We start from the raw sequence: 15,706 nt of genomic DNA, 5'->3' as shown, positions 1-15,706 counted from the left end.
AATATTAAAGGTCAAATGTGTATTTCTTTAGCTATAACCTAGAAACATGTAAATTTCATAGGTAACACTTTGCAAATCCAATTTGTTAACAAGGACGTATTATAGCTTTCATGAACTATATGCATTATGCAATATACAATATGCATTTTTACTGCATGTATTAATATTTGAGCAATACAATAGTATCTTGAACATTCATAGTACATTAACTACTTAGGTAATACATAGTACATAACTAAGCTAATAACAGATCAAATTAAAATTAAAACTCAATTTAAAATGTATTACTAAATGTTGAAATTAACAAACTAACAGTGAATAATACTTCTACAACATTTATTAACCTTAGTTAATGCTAAAAATGGAAACTTGTTGTAAAGTGTTACCATTCCATATTTAAATCCAAAGAGTCATGCTTAAAGATGGCCATATTTAAAAATCTGCAAAGGCCAGAGCATTGAAATTACATAAATGTAGACCTATATTACATGTATAGTCTCACACTTTATTTGCTTCTATTTTACAACACTTGATGATTATCTAATCAAAATAACAATATGTATTGTAGTGATAAAAAAATAACTGAAATCGAATGCGTTTCTGATTTATGTTTCTGTCGGCTGCATGAACATTTCAATGTTGAGAAAGCAATCACGTCACTAGCTTTAAATATACAACTTTGCCGGCTAATGAATGCATAAAAGTGACCAGCTGGATATAAACTAATGGAAATAGATGGTAACAAATGCGACATAAAACATTTGTGTCAGGTTTGCGTGTGTTTTTGTCACATTGCTTTAACCGCTTGAGGTAGCCACTACTGTTATTCCTCTCAACGGCAAACATAGGCCTACATCTGTTATTTAGTCTAGTCAAGCAAATTAATTACTTTATAATGATATGGCAATATGTACTTTAGTGTTCTGTATGCATACCGTTGCGCTGTCTGTGTTTTAAATGCGCATCTGAAGTGTCAGCGCTCCATGCTGCACTCAGCCTCACATGTTAACGTAAACAACTCAGTCAGTGATAGTGTTGATGTTTGAGTTCCTACCATAACTTTACTTGCATCACTCATTTTTTTTATTTAATCTATTGTAATTTTGCATAATTTCTCTTTTCTCAAAATAGCATACAAACCACACACATTATTTGAAAAGTTAATGATGAAATCACTCAGTTTGTCTACGTGGAATATTCAAGGTCTAAACTCCTCAGTCTTTGGCCTAAAAAGTAGAAATTCCGATTTTATGAAAGAACTTCAAGACCTAGATGTCATCGCCTTACAGGAAACCTGATGTAGAGGAGATGCGTTCACTGGCTGTCCCTCAGGATACAGAGAGATCATATTACCATCAGTCAAACTCACATCAGTCACACAAGGGAGAGACTCGGGAGGGATTATAATATGGATTAAATCTGAACTGTCCATAAAATTAATCAAAAGAGAGCAATTCCACATGTGGCTAAAAATACAAAAAGGAATGATATCAGCATCTAAGCCTGTTTTCCTTTGTGCAATTTACATTCCACCCCTCGAGTCTCCGTATTTCCAAGAGGAAACTTTCCAAAATATAGAAAGAGAAATCTGCCATTTCCAGGCCCAGGGAAATGTGCTGCTTATGGGTGATTTAAACGCTAGAACAGGAGAATAATTAGTTTTCATAGAATCACACGGTACCAGATTCATCACAGGCAATATCGACTTGTACCCTTCTTACCCCACCAGACAAAACTGCGATGAAACCGTGAACGCTCACGGACGGCAGCTGCTGCAGCTCTGCCGAGGACTGGCTCTGTACATCATCAATGGATGACTCGCTTGGCCGATACACCTACAGCTCTGCTCTTGGTAGCAGCGCTGTAGATTATACCATCACAGATCTCGACCTTTCCTCTTTGAGAGCATTCACTTCAAACCGCTAAAACCTTTCTCAGACCACAGCCAAATCATCCTCTATAAAGCAATCTGAAACATCACCCAAACCATTTAGGACCCCATATCAAATTAACAAAATAATGTATTTCAAATGGACTGAAAACAGTGCCACTAATTACAGCACTGCTGTTGAATCTTCAGAAATACAATCCCTCATACATTCATTCCAAATACAGGTATACCCTATGTTAGGGGTTAACAGTTTAGGACCCATGGACCAGATGTTTGAAAGAAGACCCGGAGTCAGAATTATTAAAAAATAGAAGAAAAGTTTTACTGAAAATAGTTTGCAGTTTCATCAGCAGAAGTCAGCTTCAAGACTCACACAGGAGTTCGTAGGCCGCCCCGCTTACAGTTACAAAGATCACAGCAGTTATACCATTTCCAAGGTCTAAGCTACGTCATTGCTTACAGGTTGAATGATTCTGATTGGCTAATAAATTGATAAACATAGTCATTTTCCACACATATACAGATAGACAGAAGCATATCTCCATAGATTATGCCGCTGACACTCGGACCCTGATGTTAGGCACGTCGTGACCTTCCAGGTCGCAGATTTGAGTTGCTGGGTGCCAGTATGTCTCGAACAACAATGCCAATGGTTCCTTAACCTGTAACCAAGAAGACTAACACACACACCAACACACAGCCATTTCCAAGGTTGGATTTGGCCAGGCTCTAACTATAAACAGGAGTCTCGTCTCAAAACATCAAGATAACAAGTTCTTTCTCTCAGGATAGGACACTTTAGTCTAACTGGAAAATATAGGCTTTAACTGAGAAATGGTCCCTTAAACTATAGACTTCAATGACCCCTATTTGTTTGAACGTTGAAGACAAACTCAAACACAAAACCAGTTCCTATTTAATTTCTGGAAGCCGGGATAAATAAGCAAGCTACATTCAGATATCAAATACTGACATTAAAGAATACATGAAAAGAACATTTCAGTAATAACACTGGTAACTTCTATAACAAAGTAAAATCTCCAGAGAAGTCATTCAATTCATTTGATATTTAGAAGGGAAAATATTGACTAATACCTTGATTATAATCACTCATTACATATACATTGAAGCAGCAGTGGATTCCAATCCACCCCCTTCAGTCCCCCGTTTTAGACCAATGTGGGGTCCAATACCACCACATCTGGTCTTTCCATAAAGGCTGCTTCAAAATGTTTGGTTTCTGACACATGCTCCTCTGTCAGGTTAATAATTATTTTTTATTTTTTTTAAATAAAACAGACAATCTTTTTCCTTCAAAGACTTAACATGAACATAATATCCCACATAGCACATAGTATTATTGATCTCCAGAACCTGCTGACATAGCTGTCTTACACAGCTGTTATTCATCTTGTCGAATTTGGTACTATCATCCACTAACTGATACAAAAAAGTACATATTTATTCTCTGGAAGCCGGGCTAAATAAGCAAGCACTGTTGCTGTATTCCTAGCATGGGCTAGACCCGCAGTCACTACTCAGATCCTAAATACAGACATTGTCTATAATCATAAATACCAGGATACATGCACTAGTTTTTATAATTTCCAATTCCTTTTTATAATGAACTAAGAAATATAGTTAATCCATTATTTTCACTACCACCATTATAGACCCTTTAGGTTCAAAACACAATGGTTGTCAAACTGAAAATAAACAACAACAACAACAAAATAATAATAATAATAATAATAATAATAATTAAGACCCATAATAATCCATAACCCATAATCCAAGTACTTTAAGTCTCTTCTGAATTCATCCTTCAGTTTACAGTCACATAGCATGTAACATCTTGTACTTTTTTTTCTTCAAAAATAGAAATAAAAACAAACAAATTCACATCATCATTTCAATCATTATTTTACACTAAAATATAGAACTGTTACCCATTCTACTTAATAAAACCTTTGTTCATTCCTTATCTTTACATCACGTTAATCCCTGTTAATCATACTCTTTTCATATCATTCCAACTTAATTTGACTAAACAGGCGTTCATAAATAGTTCCATACATTCTATCAGAAATTTTATTTTCATAACATACATTTTTCTACTATATTTCTTCTCATCTTTCCCTATTTCCCTACATGCCAGTTCCTTCTGCATCCTTTTCCTTTCTTTTCGCTCTGCCTCATAACCAGTACATTATTGTTTTCTTACAATCCCCCCACACACGTCTCATACAACAACCTTTTTGTTTTTCACTTCCCTCTTCCATCGAGTCTCTCACCGCTGTCAGTCTAGTGACACTTAAAGTTCCCTCTTAAGGGAAATCATGGTATTTTCTTAATTCTTCTATACCCTTGTTTTCATAACATTAATTTTAACTTTATTTTTCATTATAACTACTTCTCACAGTATTCCTCTATCAAATGGTTAGTCTGAAAATCCAAAAAATATTATCAGTATTGTCTCAGTCCCACTTATCTTTACTGTTTTTCACAAACCAAAATATTATGTTACTCGGATCTCAACCCTTAAGACAGCCATATAGCTGCATTCTTCTTTAACCTTTATTACCTAGATTGTAGTTTTCTTAGACATCTAATGTCATACATCCATTTAATGGATTGAGAAATAAAACTTTTTAGAAGTTATATCCACTCCTCCTTTGTTTGCCCACCGGCCTTTCATAAAATAGAGGGCGCTCTCTCTGGATAATTTGGATAGTGACTTAGCCAATGTGTCACTTTGTCTCTCTGCCATCAAGTCTATTATTTTTACGTTTACCATTATGATCCCACCTAGGTGTCTTATTTAAATTTAAAATAAATAAGTTTTTACCCCATTATGGATGACAATTTTAAACTTCACAATTCCAATTTACATAAATACTAATCCAGAGAGTAATTCAGATCAACATCATAAATGACAACAGTAGTCATAATTACCAATAGCAGACAGAGCTGGAAAACAAATCCAATTAAAGCTCGTCAAATGTTCTGCATCGTCTTTTCATCAGATTGACTCAGAATGATCAGCTTCTTTAAAGTTTGTCGTTTCACTAAACCCATCTTCAATGATAAAACACTCATTCCAGAGGTTAATGACACAATATTCACAAAATCTGGAAATAATAGTACCTCAAACTAACACATACAAGACATGAAGTGCTGTCACCATCACACGCACTCATTCTAGACACACATGTTAAATGCTCATTTTCAATGTTCACTTTTTTTATATTAACTCTAAAAATATTTACTTCACATTTTTCTTTCGATTTTACCTAATTTTACATAGTCTCTTTACCAGTTTCAAAGCACGTCTGTTCATTATTCATTTGATTTTAGAAAAGTCAGCTGGGTTGTTTTGGTTCATTATCATTATTTTGCTTCAGCTTGCTTTATCAGGCCGATAACAGAACGACAGACAGAGTACCCTTCCTCCACTCAGCAGTCTCTCTCACTATAAACAAATAATCTTTTCAACAGCCCCCTAAGACTGTAACTAAATAAATCATAGTCTAGAACCCTTAATAGTTCACAAATTTTAAAATACAAATGTTTAACTCAAATTAGTACCATTACAACAATCTAAAATACATTATGCTATGAGCATTTCTAAGGTTATCTTTAGTTTAAATACTCAATTCATCTAACCTTTGTTATCCAGAAATTTCTCTTAACTCATCACAAGCTGTCTTCATCTTTAGCCACCAACATGTCTAATGACCTTCAGTAGTTAAAACTATCTTATAGACATATTATTTCAATATCAACAGTTCTATACATTTTTCCCTTGCCCATAAGGCAACCAGCATCATGTTCCTGACATAAATTAAGTTTTGTTACTGTCTCCACAACAAATAATGACAATCACCTCACGGTCTCAGCTGGCTCTTGAAAGCCCATTCCCATCAGCTCTTTATCTATAATCTCCAACAGGGTGTTGTCCCCTGGCATAGTTGCAGACACTTGTCACAATGAAAAACAAGTCATCCAATGAATGCGGTTTCTGGTGAGTGGTATAGAGGAACTCACATTTTTGGGTCAGACTGCCGTAACTTCGCACAGCTCATCTCCCCTTAATGATATTATGATGCTGCTGGCCTCACAGGCATCGCTCGACTCTCATACCCATCTCACATAACACACCTCCCATCAGGAGATGCCCAGTGGCGGCGGTGACCCCCTGCCTTAGGTTGCCTTCGTTTGGCCAAAGAAGATCTTACCCGTCATTGAGTAATCACCTCGTGCACACTGGTAACCGCGCTTCCCCATCTCTTCAGTTTTCCCCAACAGACTCAGTTGTTTTCTGGAGCTTAGGAAAGGCACATTCAAGAGTCACCAGAGCACTCTGGACTGCCTAATAGTGTTAACACAGGGAGACAGGTTAATAACAACAGTATTTAATCACAAAAATCTGTTAAATCTGTCCGAATCAGCAAAATCTCAGTGAATTTTAATCACATCCGTCTATTCAGTCTACTGTTACATCTGTAGCCGGAGCCATCAGCCCTGTTCCATGGTGGAGGCTAAAATCAGACAAAGAAGTTACTGGTCATGAATTAACCTAGTCAAAAACGTCCCTTCTATCGTTTAAGACTTCTTTAAAGTCATTCAGTTTTACTTTTAAAACATTTACAAATTCCCCTTTGAATGTATGAAATCTGAACTGCCTTGTAGCATGATTTCTTTTAACATCTCCATATCTGTGGTTTTCAACTAAAACACTGTGCCTTACTATATTATCTTATTATCATTTATGACACAGGCTCAGATAACAGCTTTTAGCTGACATTGAATGAGAGAGAGAGACCCTGAAGCATTTAGGACTGGTACACTGCAAACTTCTAAAATCAAACTTAATCTACCATCTTTTAACTCTAGCCCAGCGTTAGGCATCTTTGCCAGAATTTACATGTATTTTCCAACAACCATATTTTATATTTGTCTTTTGCCCACATCAGGGAATTTAGACATTACAAATTTCCACTCAGATCATGTCTCTGTCGCACTGGCCGTTTCAGCCACAGCACGCACCAGATTCTGATAAGTAAACTGTTTCTGCCAATCACAAGCTTATCTTTTGAAAGCAAAACATCAGCTCCTAGTTCTTTCATGGTCAACACCATTCCTCCACGTTCAAAACACTAACAAGCTGTTTGTTTAATCAGATGCATTTCTACACATTTTACATTTAGCAACTGTTAATCCAGTAATACTGCTTCTACTTATTTGATTACTATCAATTAGTATTCACACTAACTTTGAGGAGGCTATAGCACTCTCCGCTTGTGATGCATCTTTTGCAGTTATCATTGTAAAGCATCCGTGAGATTAGTCTCTCTATATCATCTAAACCCTTTTAAAGTGTTCCATTAAAACACAATCATTCCTTTAGTTACTTTTATGTATTTTGCAACTCATATTTTTAGTCATTATCTGTAATTTTACATAAACCTGTATTCATTAATTCATATATGAATTTTTTTTTTAGATTATTATAGATCTTTCCTTCAAAAGGATTCCCTTAAGACTTCAATTTTTTTTACCTTGTTTTTATCTCTTGTTCTTTAGACGAAAACTTTGATATCGTCATTTAAACACTGATCTACTTTCAAACCCACATTAATACCAGAAATTTCTGTTACTTTCACATTTTCTCACCTTCTGAGTGGCCATTTACAATTACTGGCTAAATGGCCCTGCTGACCATAATTAAAACACTGTCATCTGGTGGGTTCATGTGTCAGCCTCAACTACAGCAACAGACACCTTGCCTATAGTTTGATCATTGAGCTTGCAAACGGCTCCAACTTACTGCACACCCTTGAAGCAGTGTGTCCCAATCAGGAATGTAAACAGAGCCACTGATAAGCAGTTCTCTGTATTCTTTTGACAGTCCACCAGTGGCGGATTCAATTGCAATAGCCGCATCATAATCTTCATCATTATCATTGGCAGCACATTAATTTTCATAAGCTGCACAGAAAATCACTCAACATATTCCAAGGGGTTTTCACAATGTTTCTGTTTAACTTGAATCACATTTGTCCAAGGAAATTATCCCCAACCCATAATTACATTTACTTGCTTTTTGTAATTATCGGAAGCAATACGAGGCTAAAAATTAAAACATTTCAGTTTCTTTCTTTGTTTAGCCAGTCAAGTTGTTGTTTAAATTTCCAAACAGAATCAAAACTCTGACTACCCATTTTCTTATTAATTTCATTTCTTTGAAGTCAGAGCTTCAGAGCACAGCTGCTTACAGCGTTTGCTCTCTTCTGTCTCACTATTTGTTTCAGGACTGTTCAGGTTATTGATCAAGTTACTCAATTTGTCTGCCATATCTTAATCACAGTTCAAACTCACCTTAAGTTATTGCAGAAATGGAGGCGGCGATCTTTGAACAACACAGCTTGGCTTCTGCGTGATGAAACTGCAAAGTATACTCCAACATTACAGTTACATATACTGGTCCACGCCAATTTGGGTCACAACTTTTTATTTTTTCTCTCGGGATCATTCCTGATGCATCCCTGGCAAACAACCCTATTTTTGTTAGTATCCCTAACTGCCTGATTCACTAAATTCGGGGATCCCCTATCTGAGATGGAAGAGATGGAGTAGGTTTGCGGCGCCCTGGACCTTCAATCCAGGGTCGTACTCTGCTGGGGTGTTGCCACCAACAATGCCCAGCGGGGCCCCCACAGAGCACGCTTCGCTTGCGCTGTCTGCTCTTGTTAACTTTAAACCTTAAACAATGCTATCAGCGACTTCTTATACTTTTAACTTAGTATAATTAATCTTCACTCTCCTCATCGGAGTGAAGCTCTTCACTCGCCTCGTCGGAGTGAAGCTCTTCCGTCCCCCTTCACAATCTCTTCCATTCAGACAGCACTATCCTAATAATAAAATCTTTCTACCTTGTTTGCTGATTTGCCAGGGGTGTCACCAAGAATAATTGCCCGCCGCATTCTCCACCATACTGTTAGGGGTTAACAGTTTAGGACCCATGGACCAGATGTTTGAAAGAAGACCCGGAGTCAGAATTATTAAAAAATAGAAGAAAAGTTTTACTGAAAATAGTTTGCAGTTTCATCAGCAGAAGTCAGCTTCAAGACTCACACAGGAGTTCGTAGGCCGCCCCCTTCAGTTACAAAGATCACAGCAGTTATACCATTTCCAAGGTCTAAGCTACGTCATTGCTTACAGGTTGAATGATTCTGATTGGCTAATAAATTGATAAACATAGTCATTTTCCACACATATACAGATAGACAGAAGCATATCTCCATAGATTATGCCGCTGACACTCGGACCCTGATGTTAGGCACGTCGTGACCTTCCAGGTCGCAGATTTGAGTTGCTGGGTGCCAGTATGTCTCGAACAACAATGCCAATGGTTCCTTAACCTGTAACCAAGAAGACTAACACACACACCAACACACAGCCATTTCCAAGGTTGGATTTGGCCAGGCTCTAACTATAAACAGGAGTCTCGTCTCAAAACATCAAGATAACAAGTTCTTTCTCTCAGGATAGGACACTTTAGTCTAACTGGAAAATATAGGCTTTAACTGAGAAATGGTCCCTTAAACTATAGACTTCAATGACCCCTATTTGTTTGAACGTTGAAGACAAACTCAAACACAAAACCAGTTCCTATTTAATTTCTGGAAGCCGGGATAAATAAGCAAGCTACATTCAGATATCAAATACTGACATTAAAGAATACATGAAAAGAACATTTCAGTAATAACACTGGTAACTTCTATAACAAAGTAAAATCTCCAGAGAAGTCATTCAATTCATTTGATATTTAGAAGGGAAAATATTGACTAATACCTTGATTATAATCACTCATTACATATACATTGAAGCAGCAGTGGATTCCAATCCACCCCCTTCACCTAAAAATCAATTCGGCATCAATCAGGAAGTACAAGATCTAAACATATTCTACAAAACAGGACAAAAAAGATTTGGACTGTTAAGCTCTGAGAAAAAACCTCAGAAATGTATCAAACCAAAACACAGACAACCAGATAATCCGGACCTCCGACCTTCTTTATTGTGAGGCACTAAAACAATATTAAGTCACACTCCGGCGGAAAAAAGCACAGTTTTTGCAAAACCAGTTTGAAGAAATTGAAAAATCTATAGGCTAAACTCACACAAGTTTTGGGATAAATGGAAATTGTTATACAAACCAAATCAAGAAGTTCTGGCAATCCAAGATGGGGAGAAGTGGAAAAACCACTTCCAATAATTATACAGCCCAACTGAAATTAAAAATTATAATCAAAATGAAATAATTAATAAACTAGACAATTTGGAAAGATCAATTAAAGCAAATCAAAACCCTTTAGATTTCCCCATAACAATGAAAGAATTGGAAGAAAAATGAGGAGTCCTTGAGCCCAAGAAAGCCTGTGGTGTTCACAGCATCCTGAACGAGATGCTGAAACACACAGACCAAAGCTTCAAACTGGCCATGCTAAAAACTGTTCAATGATGTTCTCTGTGTAGGGTTATTTCCTTAGATCTGGAACAAGGTCCTCATCAGCCGAGCTGCACTTCCTCACAGAATGCCCCTCATCAGAACGGAGACGAATTTGACCCCAACAACTACCGAGGCATCTGTGTGAACAGTAACCTGGGGAAGGTTCTCTGCAGCATCTTAAACTCCAGACTTTTAGACTTCCTTATGAAGCACAATGCCTTGAGTAAATGCCAAATTGGCTTTCTTCCAAAATGTCGCACATCCGATCACATTTTTACATTACAAACACTAATTTACAAATATGTACATCAAAACAAAGGACACATTTTTGCTTGTTTCATTGATTTCAAGAAACCATTTGATTCAATCGGGCATGAAGGATTATACCTAAAACTTATCGACAGTGGAATAGGGGGGAAATTCTATGATTTGATCAAATCGATGTACACAGCCAGCCAATGCGCTGTTAAAATTGGAAACCAAAGAACCAAATTTTGACCCCAGGGTCGCGGAGTGAGACAGGGCTGCAGTTTAACCCTCTACTGCACGGTGTTGCCATATGGCAACATACCCTTTCTTTGGACATTTCTTGAAATTTGAAAATAAATATGAGCTCTGATTGGTCTTAAATTCATGGTAGAACCTGGTGGTAAAAAAATGATATGATTTGATGACATCACATGACACTACACACCCTTGCACTGTCATTCTTTTCACAAACTTTTGATGACTCCAGTAGCTGAAGAAGTGCTCGTGAATATGTGAAGATTTTCCTCAATTTTTCATATTTCTTCAGAATTTAAAAATTACATCAAGCATCTGAGATAAGTTCTAATCTTTTTTCAATCATTGTCACATTGTTTTGATACTACTATTACCTTTTTATTCAATAAAATAGGTATGTTGCCATATGGCAACATTGTGCGGTAATGGAACAATATTTTGCCCATGCTAATGCAGAGTAGCTTTGTATGAATGACAATGTATGCATGCACTGATATAGTTGGATGGTTGTATTCTACTCATATATTTATATATATTTGTATATATTTATAAAGTAAAGTAAAAGTAAAGTAAAAAAAATATATATACGCTTATTTTGTTTAGAAAATGAAGCCGCCAGTGTTCTATGGCAAGGCTGAGAGGAGGGCTGAAATGTACAGGGTACAAGTGGTTATACCATCTCATGAAAGTGAGGATGAGCTAGGGATCAGTGACGAGGAGTATTAGAGGCAGGCAGAATTAGGCCTAGTAGACTCAGAGGATGAAGAGACAGGTATCTATTCCGGTATGTTCAACATTCAGGTTACATGTCGTCCTTTGCACAGTGTTGAGCTGATGTTGGGAAAGGTGTAAAGTAGATCAAGAATTTGAGGTTTTTGTCATTCCAAAATCTGTATGGTGAACAAAAAATAACCACATACACAAGTCGCTGTGCAGTCCCCATGCACATGTGCACGCACGCACACACACACACACGCAAAGGCACAAACACATGCATGTTCTATCATCTATGAATTTCATGTCATTTTGGGAGAAAACACATCAGGCTGTTCCATTGTCGCACAATGTTGCCATATGGCAACGCACCCAAAAGTACCCCCCACCAAAAAAAAAAAATACAAAAAAAAGATTAATATGTTAATTTGAGTCTATTTTATATATAAAAAAACACTGTAAATTTTTTTTCCATGATTGCATAATAATGCGTGCAGTAGAGGGTTAAGCCCCACCCTCTTCAACATTTACATCAACCAATTAGCCAATATATTAGAACATGCTCCCTTTCAAGCTCTCAATCTACACGACACAGAGATCAAAAGTCTTCTCTACGCAGATGACCTGGTTCTCCTGTCGCCCACTAAAGAGGGGCTTCAGGACAGGAGGATTACTGTCAGTCTTGGGCCCTGACCATCAACCTCCAGAAAACTAGAGTAATGATGTTCCAGAAACGCTCCAGATCTCAGGGACCAAAACGCACATTTACACTATCACACAGAACCATTGAGAGCACAAAAGCATACACTTACCTCGGCCTGAAAATAACTCCGACTGGTAACTTTACGTTGGCTGTGAATGAACTCAAAGAGAAAGCTCAAAGGGCTCTCTATGCCATAAAAAGATCAATCAAAATTGACATCCCTATCCAAATTTGGCTCAAACTTTTCAAAACATTTTCAAATGGTATGTGTTTTGGTCGACCCCAACACATACCATTACAAAGCCCTAAAACACCAAGAGCTGAGCGTAACGAGGAGTCCCCTGTGCCAGCTGGTGCTGAGACTGACTGAGCTCTCACCTGCAGAGATCAGCACGCCTCAGCACACACACACACTCACACACATTCGGCCTGCACAAATTATCAACACAGAACAAGACAAGTACATCACCCATTGGACAAACACCATTAAAAACCAACACAAACTGGAATGTTATTCGGCACTAAATCGAGAGTACACTGTTGCGAACTACCTGAGCACAGTGAGTGATGTGGAACTAAGGAAAACACTGACGATGTACAGACTCAGCGAGCAGAGTCTGGCCATAGACAGACTCTGCTCGCACTGCATCCTGGGAGTGACGGAGACCGAGCTGCACTTCCTCACAGAATGCCCAAAATATAAACACATCAGAGACCACTATTACCCCAAAATTAATAAAATATTTCCCCAATTTAACACCTGTAATCCAACCCAAAAACCAAATGCTCCAATATAGCTGCAAAATTTGTAGCATCTTGCCACCTCCAGAGGGAAGACCAGAAAGCAGCAAACATCCAATAAACACACACTCCCTCACAGCCTAACACACCCAATCAGACCTACACACATGTATATAATGTTCAATTCCAAGTTCGTTTTTTTTTTTAAACATGATTTCTGTTTTATAATCCATTGTATTTTATTTTATTTATTAATCTTTATTTATTTTATTATTATTGTTCTATGTTATCAGAATTATTATTTATGCTATATCTAGCCATGAATATATATATAATATTATATATTTTTTATTTAATTTAACTATTATTATTTTTATTTAATTTTTCTGTACTAAAAGTTCTAAATCATTTTCTATGTTGTTTTGATGCTTTGGCAAAACAAAATGTATGTTTTGTCATGCCAATAAAGCTTTCTGAATTGAATTGAATTGATAGTTTTTATTTTTCCTCTAGAGGCTGCTCTCACTCTGTATAATGCCAGAGCCACTCAGCGCGCTCCTACTGTGTAATGACCATAGACAGTATATAAACTGGACACAGCGACCCCATAGGTTTCAACTAGTAGTGGGAAGTTCGGATCATTTTACTGACTCGGATCTTTGAGTCTCGTTCAGCAAAATGAACGAATCTTTTTTCGAGTCATTTCGTTCATTTCGTTCATTTCAGCATAATATAATTGAAATGGCATGTAAAATATCCCAACACATCTAGTACTTACGAAAATGTTGATTACATTTGTAAAAAGAATAAAAAATAAACTATAGGGTAATGCAGCCAAAGCCAAATTATAAGAAACCGAAATGTTTTATTAATTGATTATAGTTGTTGGGTCTTAAATTCAGGCTATTTCAGTCTGACTCTGTTAGTTCACCTCAACTCCTGACCCGAGACGTTCTTTCCTTTGCAACTTCATATTTATCACGTTTGTTCTCCTCCTCTCGTCTCTCGAGACGAGTTGTCGACTCGTCAGTGTCTGACTCTGATCTGTCTGCTGGGCCGTGCCGTGTGTGATAGGCTACAGCAGGGCCGGAAACAGAAACGATTAGTTCATCTTTCGAGTCTCGAATTCGAGTCTTTCGTTCTTCCTGTCAGTCCCATAGAGGCTATGCTGTCAGTACCGGAAAGAGAAAAGATTAGTTCATCTCTCGAGTCTCGAGTTCGGGTTCGAGTCTTTCGTTCTTCCTGTCAGTCCCATAGAGGCTATGCTGTCAGTAACGGAAAGAGAAAAGATTAGTTCATCTCTCGAGTCTTCGGGTTCGAGTCGTTCGTTCTTCAAGCCACAAACCCATAGCACTATGCAGAAACAGAAATGATTAGTTCATTTTTTCGAGTCTTCGGGTTTGAGTACTTCGTTCTTTTGTCACGTGACCGCTGGTATCTTAGCCTGGTAATACCAAACTCTGCTACTTCGCTTTGCTTCGTAGACAGAGTCTGGCATGGCATAATTGAAAAGTGTTTTCTTTCTCGCGGGGGGGGGGGGGGGGGGGGGCGCTTGTCTGAAGTTTAAAATCATTGGTTACCCGTAAGCCAATCACATAACGTTTGGTTATGGCGTGTGTTATGCGCATGCTCAGCCGCATCTAACTTCCACTGTAAACACATATGATGCGAAAACAAAACCATCGAGCGAAATACCGGAGTGAACATGGCTGTGAACGACTTTTGCAGATTATGTGAAGTAAATCTACGCATCCACGGTACAATCAGCGTCTATGTCACGGCTCTCAGCCCGCCCTCTGTTCGTTGATTGGCCGGCTGTTTTCAGGCCGGAGGAAAACGGAAAGCTATGACGCTGTCTCAGACTGAGTACAGAAGCGAAATGAAATTGAGCGGAAGTACGAAGTCTGACGTAGTCAGGCTACTGGTATCTTGCATCAACATTAGATTCGTATTATTGACTGCGTCTGAATATATATTGTTTTATATTTAGGAATTAAAATACAAAATATGTGCAATAAACATTATCTGAAAAATAATTATTGCCCCTGTCCGTCTCTTTTCTAAATGTTTCTTGTGCATCTGTGGTGTGTTTTATTATTATTATTATTATTATTATTATTGTTGTTGTTATAATATATTATAATAACAACACACATTGTATATATATATATATATATATATATATATATATATATATATATATATATATATAGGATATAGGCCTATAAGCTATGTTACAAAGGAGTAGGTTTGAAACTTAAGGTGACTAAAAAATCACAAAAATAACACTAAAAAACACAGTGAATGACTCAAAAATAGGCATGAATCCAAAATACATAACACTTCTTTTACATTTTTTTTAACTGATTTTTATTCATTAATAACACAAGGACAAAAAAAATCATATAACAACTCAATAGAGAAAAATAAATTAGAGTGGATTCAAAATTAGTAATAGTCTAATTGACTTGAATTTGTGAAGTTAGACTTGAATAGTCAATATATTTCCCATATTTGTATGTCTATGATATTAACTGAAAATTATAATCCACTGTAAACGAGTCTCATCAAAATGGTTTGCCCCACATACGGATAAAACTTTGCATTAACCAACTCTTAAATATCACATTCAATGTTA

At 37.1% G+C, this 15,706-nt stretch overlaps 2 long non-coding RNA genes across 2 annotated transcripts in view; one reads left to right on the top strand and one right to left on the bottom strand.

The window, feature by feature from the left end:
- LOC309493115 overlaps positions 1-9,558 on the top strand; it is a 108,628-nt gene extending 99,070 nt beyond the window's left edge. Inside the window, exon 2 of the long non-coding RNA XR_014203794.1 lies at positions 5,637-9,558. This is a non-coding gene — a long non-coding RNA (uncharacterized lncRNA). The remainder of the gene's footprint in view (positions 1-5,636) is intronic.
- Positions 1-15,706, bottom strand: part of LOC309493128 — a 103,137-nt gene that overhangs the window by 84,863 nt on the left and 2,568 nt on the right. The window lies entirely within an intron of this gene.

The sequence above is a fragment of the Leuciscus leuciscus genome (genome assembly GCF_965113295.1).
Source record: "Leuciscus leuciscus genome assembly, chromosome: 2".
In the NCBI taxonomy this organism is placed as follows: Eukaryota; Metazoa; Chordata; class Actinopteri; order Cypriniformes; family Leuciscidae; genus Leuciscus; species Leuciscus leuciscus.
Note: the sequence above shows the minus strand (reverse complement) of the source record. Positions and strands in the feature narration are given on the sequence as shown.